This window comes from Ranitomeya variabilis, chromosome 1 (genome assembly GCF_051348905.1).
Source record: "Ranitomeya variabilis isolate aRanVar5 chromosome 1, aRanVar5.hap1, whole genome shotgun sequence".
Taxonomy (NCBI): domain Eukaryota; kingdom Metazoa; phylum Chordata; class Amphibia; order Anura; family Dendrobatidae; genus Ranitomeya; species Ranitomeya variabilis.
This window is the reverse complement of record NC_135232.1, coordinates 326396959-326415592: the sequence shown is the minus strand read 5'-3', so window position 1 is coordinate 326415592 and position 18634 is coordinate 326396959.

Genomic DNA, 18634 nt, shown 5'->3' with positions numbered 1-18634 from the left:
GGAGCTGGATGCAAGGCAGAATACTCTAGCACAGACTGTAGGCTGGGGTGGAGTTTTATAGCAGGAAGACACAGTGCACATGAGACAAAAGACGCCATCTTGGAAAAGGGCAGTAATGCACTAAAAGGTAATAAAAAATGTTCAGAGTCCTGAGAGCAACCAAAGAAGTTGAGTGCACATGGTCAGCGTCATATTCAAAGGAAGACTTTTCAAAATAACATATAAGTGCTGCCAGCATTGCTGCAGAGATTAAAGTGGTGGGGGATTTAGCCTGTGTCAGACCATACACCACACATTGCATAAAATTGGTCTTCACGGTTGTTTTTTCCAGAAGGAAGCCTCTTCTATAGATGATGCACAAGAAAGCCCACAAACGCTGAAGACAAGTAGATTACAGCTATGGAATACTGGAACCATGTCCTCTGATCTCATGAGACCAAGATGAAGATGAACTTATTTGGTTCAGATTGTGTCAAGCATGGTTGTGGGAGTGTCATGGTTTGGGGCTGCATGAGTGCTGCCGGCTGTGCGGAGCTTGATCTACAGTCCATTAAGGGAACCATGAATGTCAACATGTACTGTGATACACTGAAACAGAGCATGATCTCCTCTCTTCAGCAACTGGGCCGCAGAGCAGTAATCCAACATAATAATGACCCCAAACACATCTCCAAGATGACTGCCTCGATAAAGAAACTGAGGGTAAAAGTTCTAGACTCGCCAAGTATGTCTCCAGACCTTGTCCCTATTGAGCATCTGTGGGGCATCATCAAACAGAAGGTGGAAGAGTGAAAGATCTCTAACATCCACCAGCTCCGTGATGTTGTAATGGAGGAGTGGAAGAGGATTTCAATGGCAACCTGTGAAGCTCTAGTGAACTCCATGCCCAAGACAGTTAAGGCAGTGCTTGAAATAACCGTAGCCACACGGTGACAATTTGGGTACAATTTGACCATTTTCCCCTAGGACTGCACTCACTTTTGTTGCCAGTGGTTTAGACATTAATATCTCTGTGTTGAATTATTTAGAGATTATTTACATATTGCCGTTATGCAAATAAACCCTAACTATAGATTCTTACTTATAAAATGTAACCTTTATTTATAAAACTAAAATAAGTCTAAAGTGAATTATGACCAACACTTTGTATTTAGTATTGATCAACTAATAAACAATTGATTTAAAATAGGTAACTATCAATCTTAAAGCAATTGTTTGTTAGTTGGTCAATACTAAATACAAAGTGTTGGTCTGTGGCCACAGTATGCACCAAGATTATAAATGATGCTAAGAATCAATTTAGGGAGCCATCAAATCTGGTTCAGTGAGGAATCTATGTAGATTAGTGAGGCAGTTAAATCAGTTAGCCTTATAAATAATCAGGGATGTACTAGTACAGTGGATGCATATAATAACTATAGATGTCAGTAAATTGAAATAATATCACAGGCGTGGTAGTTTGTAGATGTGACATATTAGTGGTTCAGAACATCTGAGCAACTATACTCTCTGAAAGTCAGGCTGACCAACATAAATATCTGCTATCAGCTAACTACTCGTGAAGGGAACTGTCGAATACTATGACATAAAAATAATTGTATCGCAAAAGGGACTAATTACTTCTCTCTCTCTCTCTCTCTGAATACATAGATTGACTCAGTACAGAAACAAAAGCTTCCTCACATTGATTGGGCAAAAGTATCAGGATAAATAAAGACAAAACTTGCATCCTCAGGACAAAAGGAGAAGGTTTCCAATACTAACCAATGCAAGCCTTGTGTTTTTAATATTGCACATTAGCTCTATATTAATTTAATAAAAAAAGATTACATTTTATAGATAAGAATCTCTAGTTAGGGGTTATTTGCCTCATGGCAATTTTATAAAAATTGTATGAATACCTTACGCTGATTCTTCTGAATGTTTGGTGGCTTGAGTTATTTAGAAGGCACACAGTTTGTTATACAAACTGTATACTGGCTACTTTACATTATATCAAAGTGTTTTATCTTCAGAATTGTCCCATGAAAAGATGTAATAAAATATTTACAAAAATGTGATGGGTGTACTCACTTTTCTTCTTCTTGCCAGGAGACAGACTGAAGCAGTCTGAGGCAGAAGAGGGTTTACGGAGCTGTGTAGCCGCTGTGCTGCAGCTCCTGGAAAGAGACATACAGAAAGCTGAATAGATTGCAGTGAGCGTGTAAGCACAGGAGAACATACCAGCGGGAGACCAGCCATGAGCAGGCTGCCTCCTTCTGAGGCACAGAGACCGGTAGCCGGAACACCGAGGTTGTAAGGAACTCTACGACTTATATCAGAGACCGGCAGGACAGCTGAACTTCAAGTTACCTGTCCGCCTTAATACCCAGGAGACACGGTGACACACATAGAGCCCGGGGCATGCTAGAGTCCCTATAAACAGACTCAAGTCACCAGTCATACGGGTTATGTTGTATCCTATACGGGGGACAGAGAGAGAGAACATCTGTGAAGACCTTATCTGAAGCCATAGGCAGTAAGGGACTACAACACCACAGCGCTAGAGGAAGGCTTTGATTTCCACCTGGATAAGGGGACTCCTAACTTGCCTCCTGGGTGGCCGGACCCTGCCTGCCCTGTAATCTGGTGCCCCGGACTGTGGCTGCCTGAGGACTTCAGTAAACAAGGTAAAGAGACGGCAAACCTGTGTCCTCATTCTTTACTGTGCCATTCACCATCTTCCATCTACACACCGGGAGCCCTGGGGATTTACTTCACCTGTGGGAAGTTATACCATTCAGCTGCCATAACAGCACCCCAGAGGACCCCTTAAAGCAGCGTCGGTCTCCACTGACCAAATACCACAGGTGGCGTCACGAACATAAACTTTATTCCCTTTAAAGATCTTTCCCCTTTTACATGGGTGCCCAGGGCCACGGACCGGGTCGCCACCGTGACATCCCCCTGTGAACACAACGGGACCCGATTCCGAGTACCCCACGGCCCTGGCTGGGCGACTCACTTGCATTACTCAAAACTACTACTATTTTTATCTGCAGAATCTACAGGCACCACACTTGCATAGAAGAAATTGTGAAGGGAAATAAAGGTACATTTGCATTGATGAACTGGAAAGTATCTGTCAATAGCTTTAGAAGTGTTATTGTTTGATATGAAAGTGTGTGAATGAGGTCTTATAGAGTTTGAAACTTCCAGTTCTTATTTGGCCTCTACATATAAAGAGCAGAATAAATCCATGGATTTATTATATAGCTTATTAATCTTATACAAGAAATATGGATTATTTTCCCCATTTCTAATATTAAGAGTAAACAATGTTGCAGCTTTTTCTAGAGCAAAGTGATGATGGCTCAGTCACAAGCATTTTATAGTTCTGTAATAAATTGATTGATAGAGCATTTACTGTATTTGAGCAACACCTGCAGGTCACTGGTGATACGACTCTAAAAAGACCAGTACCTATATTGGTACATTTTTGGCATCCCTCACTAGTCTCTTTCTTAGGCCTCATTCACATGTTCATTTTTCATGTATTGTATGTGTTCCCTCTGTAATTTTCACATCTAGAATGTGTATCCATTTTATCTATGGAGCTGTTCATGTCTTTTTTAAAGACCGTGTGTCTACAAATAAATCACAGCGGCATGTCCATTTTTTGGGGAAAGAATGGAGACTGGTGTATATGAAACACCGGTATCCCAAGAAGATGGGAATGAAAATGTAAAACAACCTGTATACTATAACAAATGCAATATTTTTATTAAATAAACAAGGTGAACAAACAGTTGTTAAAAATATTTAGCATGCAAGAAAAAACAAAACAAGTGTTTTGCACATAACCAGATCACTTAAAAGAAATAAATAAGGGATTCAAAACAGTCTCCCTGTAAGCCGCAATGAGGCTGAGCACAATATAATAGATACAAGAGTATAGTCACAAATAACCGCAATATACAAACCACACACGGTATAATGCTGACACAGTACATTCACACATATAAAGTATCTTGTCCCCTGAAAGTACATTCCCTCACACACAGTATAATTACTATCAACTCTAAATTATAAATTTAAGTTCCATACTTAACAACTGAATATAACACAAAGCAGTCATGCAATTGCTATCATATCTGCACAGAAGACACTTGCAGATCATCCTGTCAGCCAATCACAGATGTGCTTGTAAGACAGTGTGTGATTGGCTGAGAGGTAACCATGCACATATGTCACTGTGCACTCCATATAACCTTATACATGTACCAGGCGCTCTGTAGATCTCTATCCCCATCCACCCCCTATATAGTGGATCGATCATTTTAATACATTTATTCCAGGGGGGCCGGCCCTTCCCCTACCTAGACCAGTGATTAATTAATTCCTCCCCTCACCTCCCCCATTATCATGTGTAATGTAAAGACCCAGTCCCGTGGATCACTGAGGCTCTGGGAAGAGTGCCCGTGCACAGCAACAGTGAATCACAAGCAGAGCAAGCAGGGGTGGGATTCAAATTTTTAACAACTGGTTCTGTGTTTGTGGGTAGGAAAACCACACCCATTTTTAAGCCACACCCATTTACACCCACCTTTTCCTCAAACATATACAAGTAGGGGCGCAGTTAAACCAAACTTCCCAACTTTTGAAGAGGGGAAAGAGGGATAAAGTTTGCAGCGTGCACCGCAGCAAATTTTAAGCCATGCCTCTGACCACATCTATTTCACAACTAGTCACACCAATATCCACATCCCAACCACAGCCATTTAGCATTGCTGATCACACTGTTTCATAAACAATAATTATAAACAAAAAAATATGGCCACACAGTGCTCCATACTGTATAATAGCCACACGTGATGCTCCATACTGTATAATGCCCCCACATGATGCTCCATACTGTATAATGGCCCCACATGATGCTCAATGCTGTATAATGGCCCCACATGATGCTCCATACTGTATTATGGCCACACAGTGCTCAATACTGTATAATAGCCCCACATGCTGCTCCATACTGTATAATGACCACACATTATGCTACATACTGCATGATGGCCACACATGATGCTCCACACTGTATAATAGCCACACATTATGCTACATACTGTATGATGGCCCCACATGATACTACATACTGTATAATGGCCACAGATGATACTGCGTACAGTATAATGGCCACATATAGTTACTCCTACACACGCGGCTCCGCTCCGTACAACTCATACACACACGGCTCCGCTCCGTACACCTCATACACACACATGGCTCTGCTCTGTACACCTCATACACACACACAGCTCCGCTCTGTACACCTCATACACACGGCTCCTCTCTGTACACCTCATGCACACACACAGCTCTGCTCTGTACACCTCATACACACACGGCTCTACTCTGTACACCTCTTACACACACACACACACGGCTCTGCTACATCCACACTGTAAACAACTCCTGACCCCACACATAAGCACAGCAGAGTCCTGCAATACACGGAGGCCCCTGATCATGTGACTCCTGACTCCTCTCCTCCTGTGACCTCATCACAGGTCCTGTGCGCACAGAGCAGCGGCAGCCATAAATGTGATGTGCGGCTCTCTGCTGGTGGAGGGATGCAGCTCTGCAGTGCTTGACCACGGGGCACTCTCAAATCGGGACTCCCCAGTGGGATACGTGACGGTTGGGAGGTGTGGTAATGGATCGCGGCGCTGAATCTTCCCAGTTCGGGAAACCAGCTGCTTTTTTAACAAGCTGTTCCATCGAACCGGAGAGAACCGGCTGAATCCCACCACTGAGAGCAAGCTTCAGTGACTCATTGTGACTGAGAGGCCCTCCCCCTCCCTTCTCCTCCCTCCTCTCTTCCTGGTCTAGCGTCTGCTACCCATCACCTCACCGCATACCACAGCAGTGACAGCCGGCTGGACAGCAGCATAATATATGCTAGCAGGTGAGGAGGGGGGCCCATTTAACTGTCATATCACATGCGTGCAGCAGAGCGGGCCCCCCTGCTTCTCCTATTAGTAATACTATCACCGGCTGTCATTCACATTCATTGCTTTGTATGCCTGTCGAGGGTTCCCCCAACGCTGGGCCGCTGTGTGGATGCACAGGTTGAACAAGCGGTATGTCTGCCCATGCCCCCACACATAGTATAATGTCTTCACAGTACATTGTTGCACACAGTACTATACCCAGGGCTGCCACTAGGAATTTTGGGGCCTCATACTGGCAAAATTTTCGGGGTCCCCTTTAGACTACGCCCAGGCTCCATCCCAGCCCCGCCTCCAACCCTCGAACTGTCCACAGTCCCACTGCTCTCTCTTGGAAAAACTCCACATCTCACCAATCACACATTAACAGTTCCCATCACCAGATCACACACATAGCCAGCAGCTTTTGTTTTGGCCAAAAGATTTTTTTAATCTGCCACGACAATAAGGTAGACTCTTTTGGCCAGGCCCTACCCCTCTCTAGCCTATTAAACGTTTGTTAAAATATGCAATAGAATTTAGGTACCTGTATTTTCATTTATTTTTACATTTTTAAAATGACCAAAAATACCACATACAAGGGACAAATACCACCACACCATGACCAGACACCATATTACCATCACATAGTGACCTTTAATACCACATACAAGGAACAGATACCGCCACACCATGTGCAGACCACATATTGCCACCACAGTGACCAAATAATATCACATACAAGGGACAAATACCACCGTACCATGTCCAGACCACATATTACCACTACATGGTGACCAATAATACCACATGCAAGGAACAAATACCAACACAGCATGATCAGACCACATATTACCACCACACAGTGACCGAATAATAGCACATACAAGGAACAAATACCACCACACCATGACCAGACCACATATTACCACCACATAGTGTCCAAATAATAGCACATACAGGAAACAAATATTGCCACACCATGGCCGGACAACATATTACCACCACATTGTGACTGAATACTACAATACTGATCATTAATAAAAAAAATACTATCATCATAAGTGCCATTATACACAGGAGATCTGTACTTAGTATGCAGTGTCTGTGTACAGGTAATACAGTGATCACTGATGCCATTATAAACAGGAGCTCTGTATATAGTGTTAGTGTACAGGTAATACAGTGATCACTAGTTAACATTATACACAGGAGCTCTGCATATAGTGTATAGTGTACAGGTAATACAGTGATCACCAGTGACATTATACACAGGAGCTCCGTATACAGTATACAGTGTAAAGTGTCAGTGAACAGGTGACACACTGATTCACAAGTGATGTCTCTAGCTGAAGTCCTTCATCTTTGTGTTTCTTTTTAATCCAGCTCAGACCGCCATCACTTCTTTTAGCCAGGACTCGTCTCTGCATAAAATAACACAGTTATCTAGAGCACAGCTTCCAGGGCACATTCCCCATTTTTTCCCCTTCTTCTACACTACACATCTGAATACAGATGTGCACCCACCATTAATATATAATTGGTCATTATGGAACCCACCATTCCAAGTATAAATTATAATCCACCACTGTGCCCCCACTATCTATACATAGCCACTTTCCCCATTTAATATATAAATTAATTAGCACCTGTACTCTTTACTCCAATGCATTACCAGTCGCTTTATCCTCAACACCCCCCATTATGTACCTCCCGCTCTAACCTTTATCCCGATTCATTATAGTTACATGCCCCTTCTGCCTCAATTCATTGTCATGTCTTCTCTCTTTCCCACTCTCTATTCATTATTAGTGTCGAGCGATACCTTCCGACACTTGAAAGTATCGGTATCGGATAGTATCGGCCGATACCCGAAAAATATCAGATATTGCCGATACTGATACCCGATACCAATACAAGTCAATGGGACACAAATATCAGAAGGTATCCTGGATGGTTCCCAGGGTCTGAAGGAGAGGAAACTCTCCTTCATTCCCTAGGATCCATATTCATGTAAAAAATAAAGAATTAAAATAAAAAATATGGATATACTCACCCCTCCAGCGGCCCCTGGACCTTACCGATGTAACCGGCAGCCTCCGTTCCTAAGAATGAGGAGTTTAGGACCTTCGATGACGTCGCGGCTTGTGATTGGTCGCGTGACCGCTCATGTGACCGCTCACGCGACCAATCACAAGCCGTGACGTCATCGCAGGACCTAAACTCCTCATTCTTAGGAACGGAGGCTGCCGGTTACATCGGTAAGGTCCAGGGGCTGCCGGAGGGGTAAGTATATCCATATTTTTTATTTTAATTCTTTCTTTTTTACATGAATATGGATCCCAGGGCCTGAAGGAGAGTCTCCTCTCCTCCAGACCCTGGGAACCATACACTGGGAACTTCCGATTCCGATTTCCAATATCACAAAAATATCGGAACTCGGTTTCGGAATTCCAATACCGCAAATATCGGCCGATACACTGTGTAATACTTGGCCTTTTTTTTTTTTTTTTATAAATTCTCCCTTTTCCAAAAAAAAAATTAGTGGGAGATAAATATTGTCAAGTCTGCCTCCGTGCCATTGCTGTGTGTGGCATCTCTCTCTCATTGTGTGCCACTGAAAACACTGTGTAATACTTGGCCATTTTTTTTTGGGGGGGGTACATTCTCCCTTTTCCAAAAAAAAAATTAGTGGGAGATAAATATTGTCAAGTCTGCCTCCGTGCCATTGCTGTGTGTGGCATCTCTCTCTCATTGTGTGCCACTGAAAACACTGTGTAATAGTTGGCCATTTTTTTTTTGGGGGGGGGTACATTCTCCCTTTTCAAAAAAAAATATTGGGAGATAAATATTGGCAAGTCTGCCTCCGTGCCATTGCTGTGTGTGGCATCTCTCTCTCATTGTGTGCCACTGAAAACACTGTGTAATACTTGGCCATTTTTTTTGGGGGGGTACATTCTCCCTTTTAAAAAAAAAAAAATTATTGGGAGATAAATATTGGCAAGTCTGCCTTTGTGCCATTGCTGTGTGTGGCATCTCTCTCTCATTGTGTGGCACCGAAAACACTGTGTAATACTTGGCCATTTTTTGTGGGGGGGTACATTCTCCCTTTAAAAAAAAAAAATAATTATTGGGAGATAAATATTGTCAAGTCTGCCTCCGTGCCATTGCTGTGTGTGGCATCTCTCTCTCATTGTGTGGCACCGAAAACACTGTGTAATACTTGGCCTTTTTTTTTTTTTTTTCTAAATTCTCCCTTTTCCAAAAAAAAAATTAGTGGGAGATAAATATTGTCAAGTCTGCCTCCGTGCCATTGCTGTGTGTGGCATCTCTCTCTCATTGTGTGGCACCGAAAACACTGTGCAATACTTGGCTTTTTTTTTTTTTTTTCTAAATTCTCCCTTTTCCAAAATAAAAATTAGTGGGAGATAAATATTGTCAAGTCTGCCTCCGTGCCATTGCTGTGTGTGGCATCTCTCTCTCATTGTGTGCCACTGAAAACACTGTGTAATACTTGGCCATTTTTTTTTTGTGGGGTACATTCTCCCTTTTCCCCAAAAAAAATTAGTGGGAGATAAATATTGTCAAGTCTGCCTCCGTGCCATTGCTGTGTGTGGCATCTCTCTCTCATTGTGTGCCACTGAAAACATTGTGTAATACTTGGCCATTTTTTTGGAGGGGGTACATTCTCCCTTTTCAAAAAAAAAAAAATTATTGGGAGATAAATATTGGCAAGTCTGCCTCCGTGCCATTGCTGTGTGTGGCATCTCTCTCTCATTGTGTGGCACCGAAAACACTGTGTAATGCTTGGCCATTTTTTTTTTTTTTTTAAATTCTCCCTTTTCCAAAAAAAAAATTAGTGGGAGATAAATATTGTCAAGTCTGCCTCCGTGCCATTGCTGTGTGTGGCATCTCTCTCTCATTGTGTGCCACTGAAAACACTGTGTAATACTTGGCCATTTTTTTGGGGGGGGTACATTCTCCCTTTTCAAAAAAAAAAAATTCTTGGGAGATAAATATTGTCAAGTCTGCCTCCGTGCCATTGCTGTGTGTGGCATCTCTCTCTCATTGTGTGCCACTGAAAACACTGTGTAATACTTGGCCATTTTTTTGGGGGGGGTACATTCTCCCCTTTCAAAAAAAAAAAATTATTGGGAGATAAATATTGGCAAGTCTGCCTCCATGCCATTGCTGTGTGTGGCATCTCTCTCTCATTGTGTGGCACTGAAAACACTGTGTAATACTTGGCCTTTTTTTTTTTTTTTTTATAAATTCTCCCTTTTCCAAAAAAAAAATTAGTGGGAGATAAATATTGTCAAGTCTGCCTCCGTGCCATTGCTGTGTGTGGCATCTCTCTCTCATTGTGTGCCACTGAAAACACTGTGTAATACTGGGCCTTTTTTTTTTTTTTTTAGGGTAAATTCTCCCAGAAAAAAAAAAAATAGTGGGAGATTAAGATTGGCATTTCTGCTTGAGTGCTGGGCCTGTGTGTGCCATCTGTCTCAAATTATTGGGCCACAGAAAACCTAGTGTGTAACATTGGGCCTGATTTTCCTTTCAGTGTCAGGCACCTATAAAGGTATATATAAATCCTACAGAAGTTTGAGTTCACCTTATAAGTTGTTTTACAGTAACAAATAGTGTTACTTTGGTTACATTTTGCAAGCAATGAGGAAGTCTAGTGGAAGAGGTCGTGGCTGTGGGCGGTCATTGTCAGCTGGTAATGATGGTAGTGGTGGTGGAGCATCAGGTGGTCATGGTAAAAGCAGTACAGCACCTAAGTCTCGAGTTGTTGAGCCAGGTTCATTGTCTGGCTACACAAGGCCTCGAACGCTCTCTTTTATGGGAGTAGGAAAACCACTTTTGAAGCCGGAGCAGCAGGAACAAGTATTGGCTTTCATTGCTGACTCTGCCTCTAGCTGTTTCGCCTCCTCCTCGGAAAGTGCCAAATGTCAGAGCAGTGCATCGTCAGTGGATGCTCCCGGTCAGGGACAAGTCGCTTCCTTGTCTTCTTCACCCAGAACAAGAGAGAAGGATGCGTCAGGAGACACAACGGGTTACTCCATGGAGCTCTTTACACATACCGTTCCTGGGTTAGACAGTGAAACAGTTAACAGGCCATGTCCATTAGAAGTTGAATCGAACATGGAGTGCACAGATGCACAGCCACAGCCAGATTACTATGCTGTTCCTTTGACTCAGACCAGAACATTGCCCTCGCAGTGTACTGAGGCAGAATCAAACCTAGCGGAGACTATGGTGCCCCGTCACGGACGCTATACCACCGGCTTACACGGTGACACAGACGAAATCGCACACGACATAGAAGAGGAGGTCATAGATGACCCAGTTGTGGACCCCGATTGGCAGCCATTGGGGGAACAGGGTGCAGGCGGCAGTAGTTCTGAAGCGGAGGAGGAGGAGCCGCAGCAGGTATCAACATCACAACAGGTTCCATCTACCGGGCCCGTATCTGGCCAAAAACGCGTGGCAAAACCAAAACCAGTTGGAGGACAGCGTGGCCATCCGGTTAAAGAAGCTCAGTCTGCAATGCCTGAAAAGGTATCCGATAGTAGAAAGAGTGCAGTCTGGCATTTTTTTAAACAACATCCAAATGATCAGCGCAAAGTCATCTGTCAAAAATGTTCAACAACCTTAAGCAGAGGTCAGAATCTTAAAAGTCTAAATACAAGTTGCATGCATAGACATTTATCCACCATGCATTTGCAAGCCTGGACTAACTACCAAACGTCCCTAAAGGTTGCAGCACCCTCGGCCAATGAAGCTAGTCAGCAACGCTACATCCCTTCCCTCCCTGTAAGCCGACCATTTCCCACACCACCTGCAGTATCTGTGCAGCTTTCGTCGCCAGGCCAAAGCAGTCAGGGAATCACCAGGTTAGTAGTAGGAAACACTGCATGTAGGGCACCGGCAAGAATACCATCTCCAACCCTCTCTCAGTCACCCATGTCCACCGGCACCACCGCTAGTTCCAAGATCTCCAGCTCTCCAGTCCAGCTCACCCTACATGAGACTCTTGTTAGGAAAAGGAAGTACTCATCCTCGCATCCGCGTACACAGGGTTTGAACGCCCACATTGCTAGACTAATCTCATTAGAGATGATGCCCTACTGGTTAGTTGAAAGCGAAGCTTTCAAAGCGCTGATGGACTACGCTGTACCACGCTACGAACTACCCAGTCGGCACTTCTTTTCTAGAAAAGCCATCCCAGCCCTCCAACAGCATGTTAAAGACCGCATCGTCCATGCACTCAGGCAGTCTGTGACTACAAAGGTGCACCTGACAACAGATGCCTGGACCAGTAGGCATGGCCAGGGACGTTACGTGTCCATCACGGCACACTGGGTGAATGTGGTGGATGCAGGGTCCACAGGGGACAGCAATATTGGGACAGTTTTGCCTAGTCCACGGTCAAGGAAAGAGTTGGCTGTAGGCGTTCGCCCCCCTTCCTCCTCTTCCTCCTCCTCATGCAGAAGCGAGAGCTCGTCCACACACCGCAGTGGCACATCCACTCCATCCGCAGCTGCCACTGTTGCACACCAGGTGTGCCATTATGGGACAGCTAGTGGCAAGCGTCAGCAGGCTGTATTGGCAATGAAGTGTTTGGGCGACAACAGACACACCGCGGAAGTTCTGTCCGAGTTCTTGCAGAATGAAACTCAGTCATGGCTGGGCACTGTACATCTTGAGGCAGGCAAGGTTGTGAGTGATAACGGAAGGAATTTCATGGCTGCCATAGCCCTTTCCCAACTGAAACACATTCCTTGCCTGTCTCACACCTTAAACCTGGTGGTGCAGTGCTTCCTGAAAAGTTACCCGGGGTTACCCGACCTGCTCCTCAAAGTGCGCAGACTTTGCTCGCATATCCGCCGTTCGCCCGTACACTCCAGCCGTATGCAGAACTATCAGCGGTCTTTGAACCTTCCCCAGCATCGCCTAATCATCGACATTTCAACAAGGTGGAACTCCACACTGCACATGCTTCAGAGACTGTGCCAACAGAGGCGGGCTGTTATGTTTTTGTGGGAGGATACACATACACGGGCAGGCAGTTGGATGGCAGACATGGAGTTGTCAGGTGTGCAGTGGTCGAAGCTACAAGACCTGTGTCAAGTCCTTCAGTGTTTTGAGGAATGCACACGGCTGGTTAGTGCAGACAACGCCATAATAAGCATGAGCATCCCCCTAATGCGTCTGCTGATGCAAAGTTTGACGCACATAAAGGAGCAGGCGTCTGCAGCCGAGGAAGAGGAAAGCCTTGATGACAGTCAGCCATTGTCTGGTCAGGGCCGTGTAGAGGACGCGGTAGCGGGCGAAGAGGAGGAAGAGGACGAGGAGGATGATGGGGATGAGTACTTTTTTAATGAGGAAGCTTCTCCTGGGCCAACAGAAATTAGTGGCGTTGCAAGGCCGGGTTCTGTTTTTTTAAGGGAGACAAGTGACATAGATTTGCCTGTAACTGCCCCTCAAACCAGCACAACCGCAGATTTGCCAACAGGAACTTTGGCCCACATGGCGGATTATGCCTTACGTATCCTCAAAAAGGACCCACGCATTACTAAAATGATGAGCGATGACGATTACTGGTTGGCCTGCATCCTTGACCCTCGCTATAAAGGCAAATTGCAAAATATTATGCCACATGAGAACCTCGAACAAATATTAGCAACCAAACAAGCTACTCTTGTAGACCGTTTGATTCAGGCATTCCCAGCACACAGCGCCGGTGATGGTTCTCACACAAGCTGCAGGGGGCTACATGGCAGAGGTGTTAGAGGTGCACAGATCAGAAGTGGCGTTGGACAGAGGGGTTTTCTGACCAGGTTGTGGAGTGATTTCGCAATGACCGCAGACAGGACAGGTACTGCAGCATCTATTCAAAGTGACAGGAGACAACATTTGTTTAGTATGGTTACTAATTATTTTTCAGCCCTTATCGATGTTCTCCCTCAACCGTCATTCCCATTTGATTACTGGGCATCAAAATTAGACACCTGGCCTGAATTGGCAGAATATGCGTTGCAGGAGCTTGCTTGCCCAGCAGCTAGTGTGCTATCAGAAAGAGTATTCAGTGCTGCTGGTTCAATATTAACTGAAAAAAGGACTCGTCTGGCTACCCAAAATGTGGATGATCTCACCTTCATTAAAATGAACCACTCCTTGATTTCGAATGATTTTGCCCCACCTTTCCCGGCTGACACCTAGCTTTCCTATAAAAAGGTGCTGCTTGTGGTCTGGTCTTACTGAGTGTTCAAATCTCTTAATTTGCAGCAGCTGTATGACCAGCATACGACATGTTTACACATCCCCCAATGGGAAAACTCCCCCCACGGGGCCGTTGTCTCACTCTCGACAGTTGGCGCAAGCACCCGTTAATTACAGTGCTGTTTGTCAGAAGAGGTGGGTGTGCTCGCTTTTGGTCGACGACACTGCCACTGGGTCCCTCATAGTACAATGTAGTGTCTCTGGCGGTGGTGGTGCGCACCCAACGTCAGACACACCGTTGTAACATGAGGGGCCCTGGGGCGGTACCGCCGGCCACAAGAGAGTCCCCCCCCAGCTCAAACTGTGCTCTACCACGTGCAAAATTATCTCGCACAGCTCCAACAATGTTTAGTCTATGCGCTGACATCATTCAATGCCTGGCACTGACAAACAATAACAATTTCTTGACATCTATGATGCTACTTAAAGTAGTCTGGGTCAGTGTCCTATATTGACACCAGTACATACTAATTTACTGCCAAATTACTGTGTCATAAACTCTTCAGATGAGCCCACCCCTGTACCTAAGCATGCCACCCTTTTTTTATTTATAGTTGTTTTGCGAGACATTAATATCTATTTATTTTTTGGGAGTACTAACTGTGTCACACACTTCTTGCAATACTCCTCCACTGACCAGTGACCACAATGCTGCCTGGAGTGCCTGCCTGTGTATCCATGTAACCGATTTCAAACTGCCATGACTGCCTACTGTTTGTTATTTTAGGCCTTTGTGAGCCTGTCTGCAGCCCCTACTTGCAATACTCCTCCACTGACCACAATGCTGCCTGGAGTGCCTGCCTGTGTATCCATGTAACCGATTTCAAACTGCCATGACTGCCTACTGTTTGTTATTTTATGCCTTTGTGAGCCTGTCTGCGGCCCCTACTTGCAATACTCCTCCACTGACCACAATGCTGCCTGTAGTGCCTGCCTGTGTATCCATGTAACCGATTTCAAACTGCCATGACTGCCTACTGTTTGTTATTTTAGGCCTTTGTGAGCCTGTCTGTGGCCCCTACTTGCAATACTCCTCCACTGACCACACCAATGCTGCCCGTGTACCCCTGGAACCTATTTAAAAGTTCATAGAGCCTAGTTATATATTTTATTTACTATTAATAAGGCCATGATGGACTACGCTGTACCACGCTACAACCTAACCAGTCGACACTTCTTTTGCGAGAAAAGCCATCCCAACCCTCCACCAGCATGTAAAAGACCGCATTGTCCATGCACTCTGGCAATCTGTGAGTACAAAGGTGCACCTGACAACAGACGCATGGACCTGTAGGCATGGCCACGGAAGATTACGTGTCCATTACGGCGCAATGGGTTAATGTGTTGGATGCATGGTCCACAGGGGACAGCCTACTAAGTCTGTCTGCAGTCCCTAATTCAAATTGTCCTCCACTGTCTAAATCGGAGCTTCCACCTTCTGGCTTTCGGCCTATAGTATCAGAAATTAAACTGCATTTGGCCTTCAACTTTGGTTACGGCCTACTAACGGTGTCTGCCCCTCCCTGGTGTTTTTCCTCAACTGAATAAAGCTGAGCTTCAACCTTCTGGCTTTCGGCCTATAGTATCAGATATTAAACTGCATTTGGCCTTCAACTTTGGTTACGGCCTACTAACGGTGTCTGCCCCTCCCTGGTGTTTTTCCTCAACTAAATAAAGCTGAGCTTCAACCTTCTGGCTTTCGGCCTATAGTATCAGATATTAAACTGCATTTGGCCTTCAACTTTGGTTACGGCCTACTAACGGTGTCTGCCCCTCCCTGGTGTTTGTCCTCAACTGAATAAAGCTGAGCTTCATCCTTCTGGCTCTCATTAAGTGCTGTGTTTTCAAAAATTGGTGGTTACGGCCTACTAACGGTGTCTGCCCCTCCCTGGTGTTTGTCCTCAACTGAATAAAGCTGAGCTTCATCCTTCTGGCTCTCATTAAGTGCTGTGTTTTCAAAAATTGGTGGTTAGGGCCTACTAACGGTGTCTGCCCCTCCCTGGTGTTTTTCCTCAACTGAATAAAGCTGAGCTTCAACCTTCTGGCTTTCGGCCTATAGTATCAGATATTAAACTGCATTTGGCCTTCAATTTTGGTTACGGCCTACTAACGGTGTCTGCCCCTCCCTGGTGTTTTTCCTCAACTGAATAAAGCTGAGCTTCAACCTTCTGGCTTTCGGCCTATAGTATCAGATATTAAACTGCATTTGGCCTTCAACTTTGGTTACGGCCTACTAACGGTGTCTGCCCCTCCCTGGTGTTTGTCCTCAACTGAATAAAGCTGAGCTTCATCCTTCTGGCTCTCATTAAGTGCTGTGTTTTCAAAAATTGGTGGTTAGGGCCTACTAACGGTGTCTGCCCCTCCCAGGTGTTTTTCCTCAACTGAATAAAGCTGAGCTTCAACCTTCTGGATTTCGGCCTATAGTATCAGATATTAAACTGCATTTGGCCTTCAACTTTGGTTACGGCCTACTAACGGTGTCTGCCCCTGCCTGGTGTTTGTCCTCAACTGAATAAAGCTGAGCTTCATCCTTCTGGCTCTCATTAAGTGCTGTGTATTCAAAAATTGGTGGATAGGGCCTACTAACGGTGTCTGCCCCACCCTGGTGTTTGCCCTCAACTGAATAAAGCTGAGCTTCAGTCTTAGGCTTTTGGCCTAAAGTATCAGATATTAAACTGCATTTGGCCTATTAGTGTGTTTGGGCCCTTAAAACAGTGTCTGCTGCTCCTGGGTTTGCTACTCCACTGAACAAAGCAATGCCGCCTGTTTAGTCCTGTTACCAATTTTGAACTGCATTTAGCCTACTTTATTCTTTGGCCCTATATCTGTTTCCTCCTCATCCTGCCCATTGCCCAGCCACTGCTAGATGAGTCTGCTGGTACATTGACCTAGACCACTACATTCCCCTTGCACTCTACACAGCCAGAATCTGACCCTGCTGAAAGTAAGGTTCCCCTTCCCGCATGTTATACCACCTTACACAGGGACAAAGAGGAAGGTGCAGATGAAAGTGCAGGTTCCTTCATCAGGTGGGGGGGGGCATACTCGTTGGCGACGTCACTGGCACAGGGCCCCTCAGAGTACGCAAAAGTGTCGCTGCTGGTGGGAGGCACCCCCGCCGTGCAAACACACCACTGTACTTTGAGGGGCCCTGTGCCAGTGCCAATGCGAACAAGTGTGCCCCCCTGCTTGCTCAGGATCACAGCACTTGCAACGTTGAAATACTTTCCTCTCCCTTCTCCACCGCCGTGACGTAGTCCACGATTCCTGGGCCCACTAAAACCTTGAACCAGCCCTACCCCCCACAAATTTGCCAAATGACCCCCAAGTTCCATTGAACAACTATTATTATAAAGTTAATTAAGATTGACAAGCTTCAGAAACAAGAATGGATGTTTTTGGCATTAAAATGGGCACTGTAGGTGTTTTCCTGGCCTCCACTCACTGCCGACTATGCTTCCCCATTGACTTGCATTGGGTTTTGTGTTTCGGTCGATCCCCGACTTTTAGCGATAATCGGCCGACTGCACTCGACTCGACTCTGGACAAAGTCGGGTTTCACAAAACCCGACTCGATCTTAAAAAAATGAAAGTCGCTCAACCCTAGTAAGGACAATGACATAGTTTACAAGAGTATCACTTCCTTAGGCTAGCTGTTGTGGAAAATATTGACCCAACCTTGGAGGCCCCCCAAAAAGAATCTCGTATGGTGTGAGTTTAGTGGGACCCCTTGGAGTGTTTTTGACTGAGTATAAGGCAACGGGCAAAATGTCTGTCCATGTCTGACCTCCTAACTGGCTTTCAGTATTTTATTTTTGAAGGTGCCATTCAGTGTTTCTACTTTCCCACTGCTCTGGGGGTGATATGGAGTATGTAAACCCAAATCCACTCCCACCAATGTCCATAGTTCCTTAGACAGTGCTGCAATGAATGCTGGTACTTGGTCACTCTCAATTACCTCTGGGACCCCATATCTGCATACTACTTCAGTCATCAGTCTCTTAACAGTCACTCTGGCAGTCATGTTGGTTACTGGATAGGCTTCGGGCCGTCCTGAGAACATGTCAGTCACTTCCAGTACATACTCGTACTTCCCTACTTTTGGCATTTGAATGTGATCAATCTGAATCCTCTGAAAGGGATAAAGTGGTTTAGCCAAATGTTTCTGAGTAACTTTCTGAGGCGGTGCTGGATTGCATGTTGCACACACAAGGCAGGACTTGCAATATTTTTGGGTGACAGTAGAAATTCCAGGTGCCATATAAGTCTTCCAAAGTAGGTCATTCATCTGATTCTTGCCTCTGTGGGTGATACCATGTGCCCATTCTGTCACCGAGGGGTTCAGATTACGGGGTAGACATAGCTTTTTGTTCAGCCTCCAG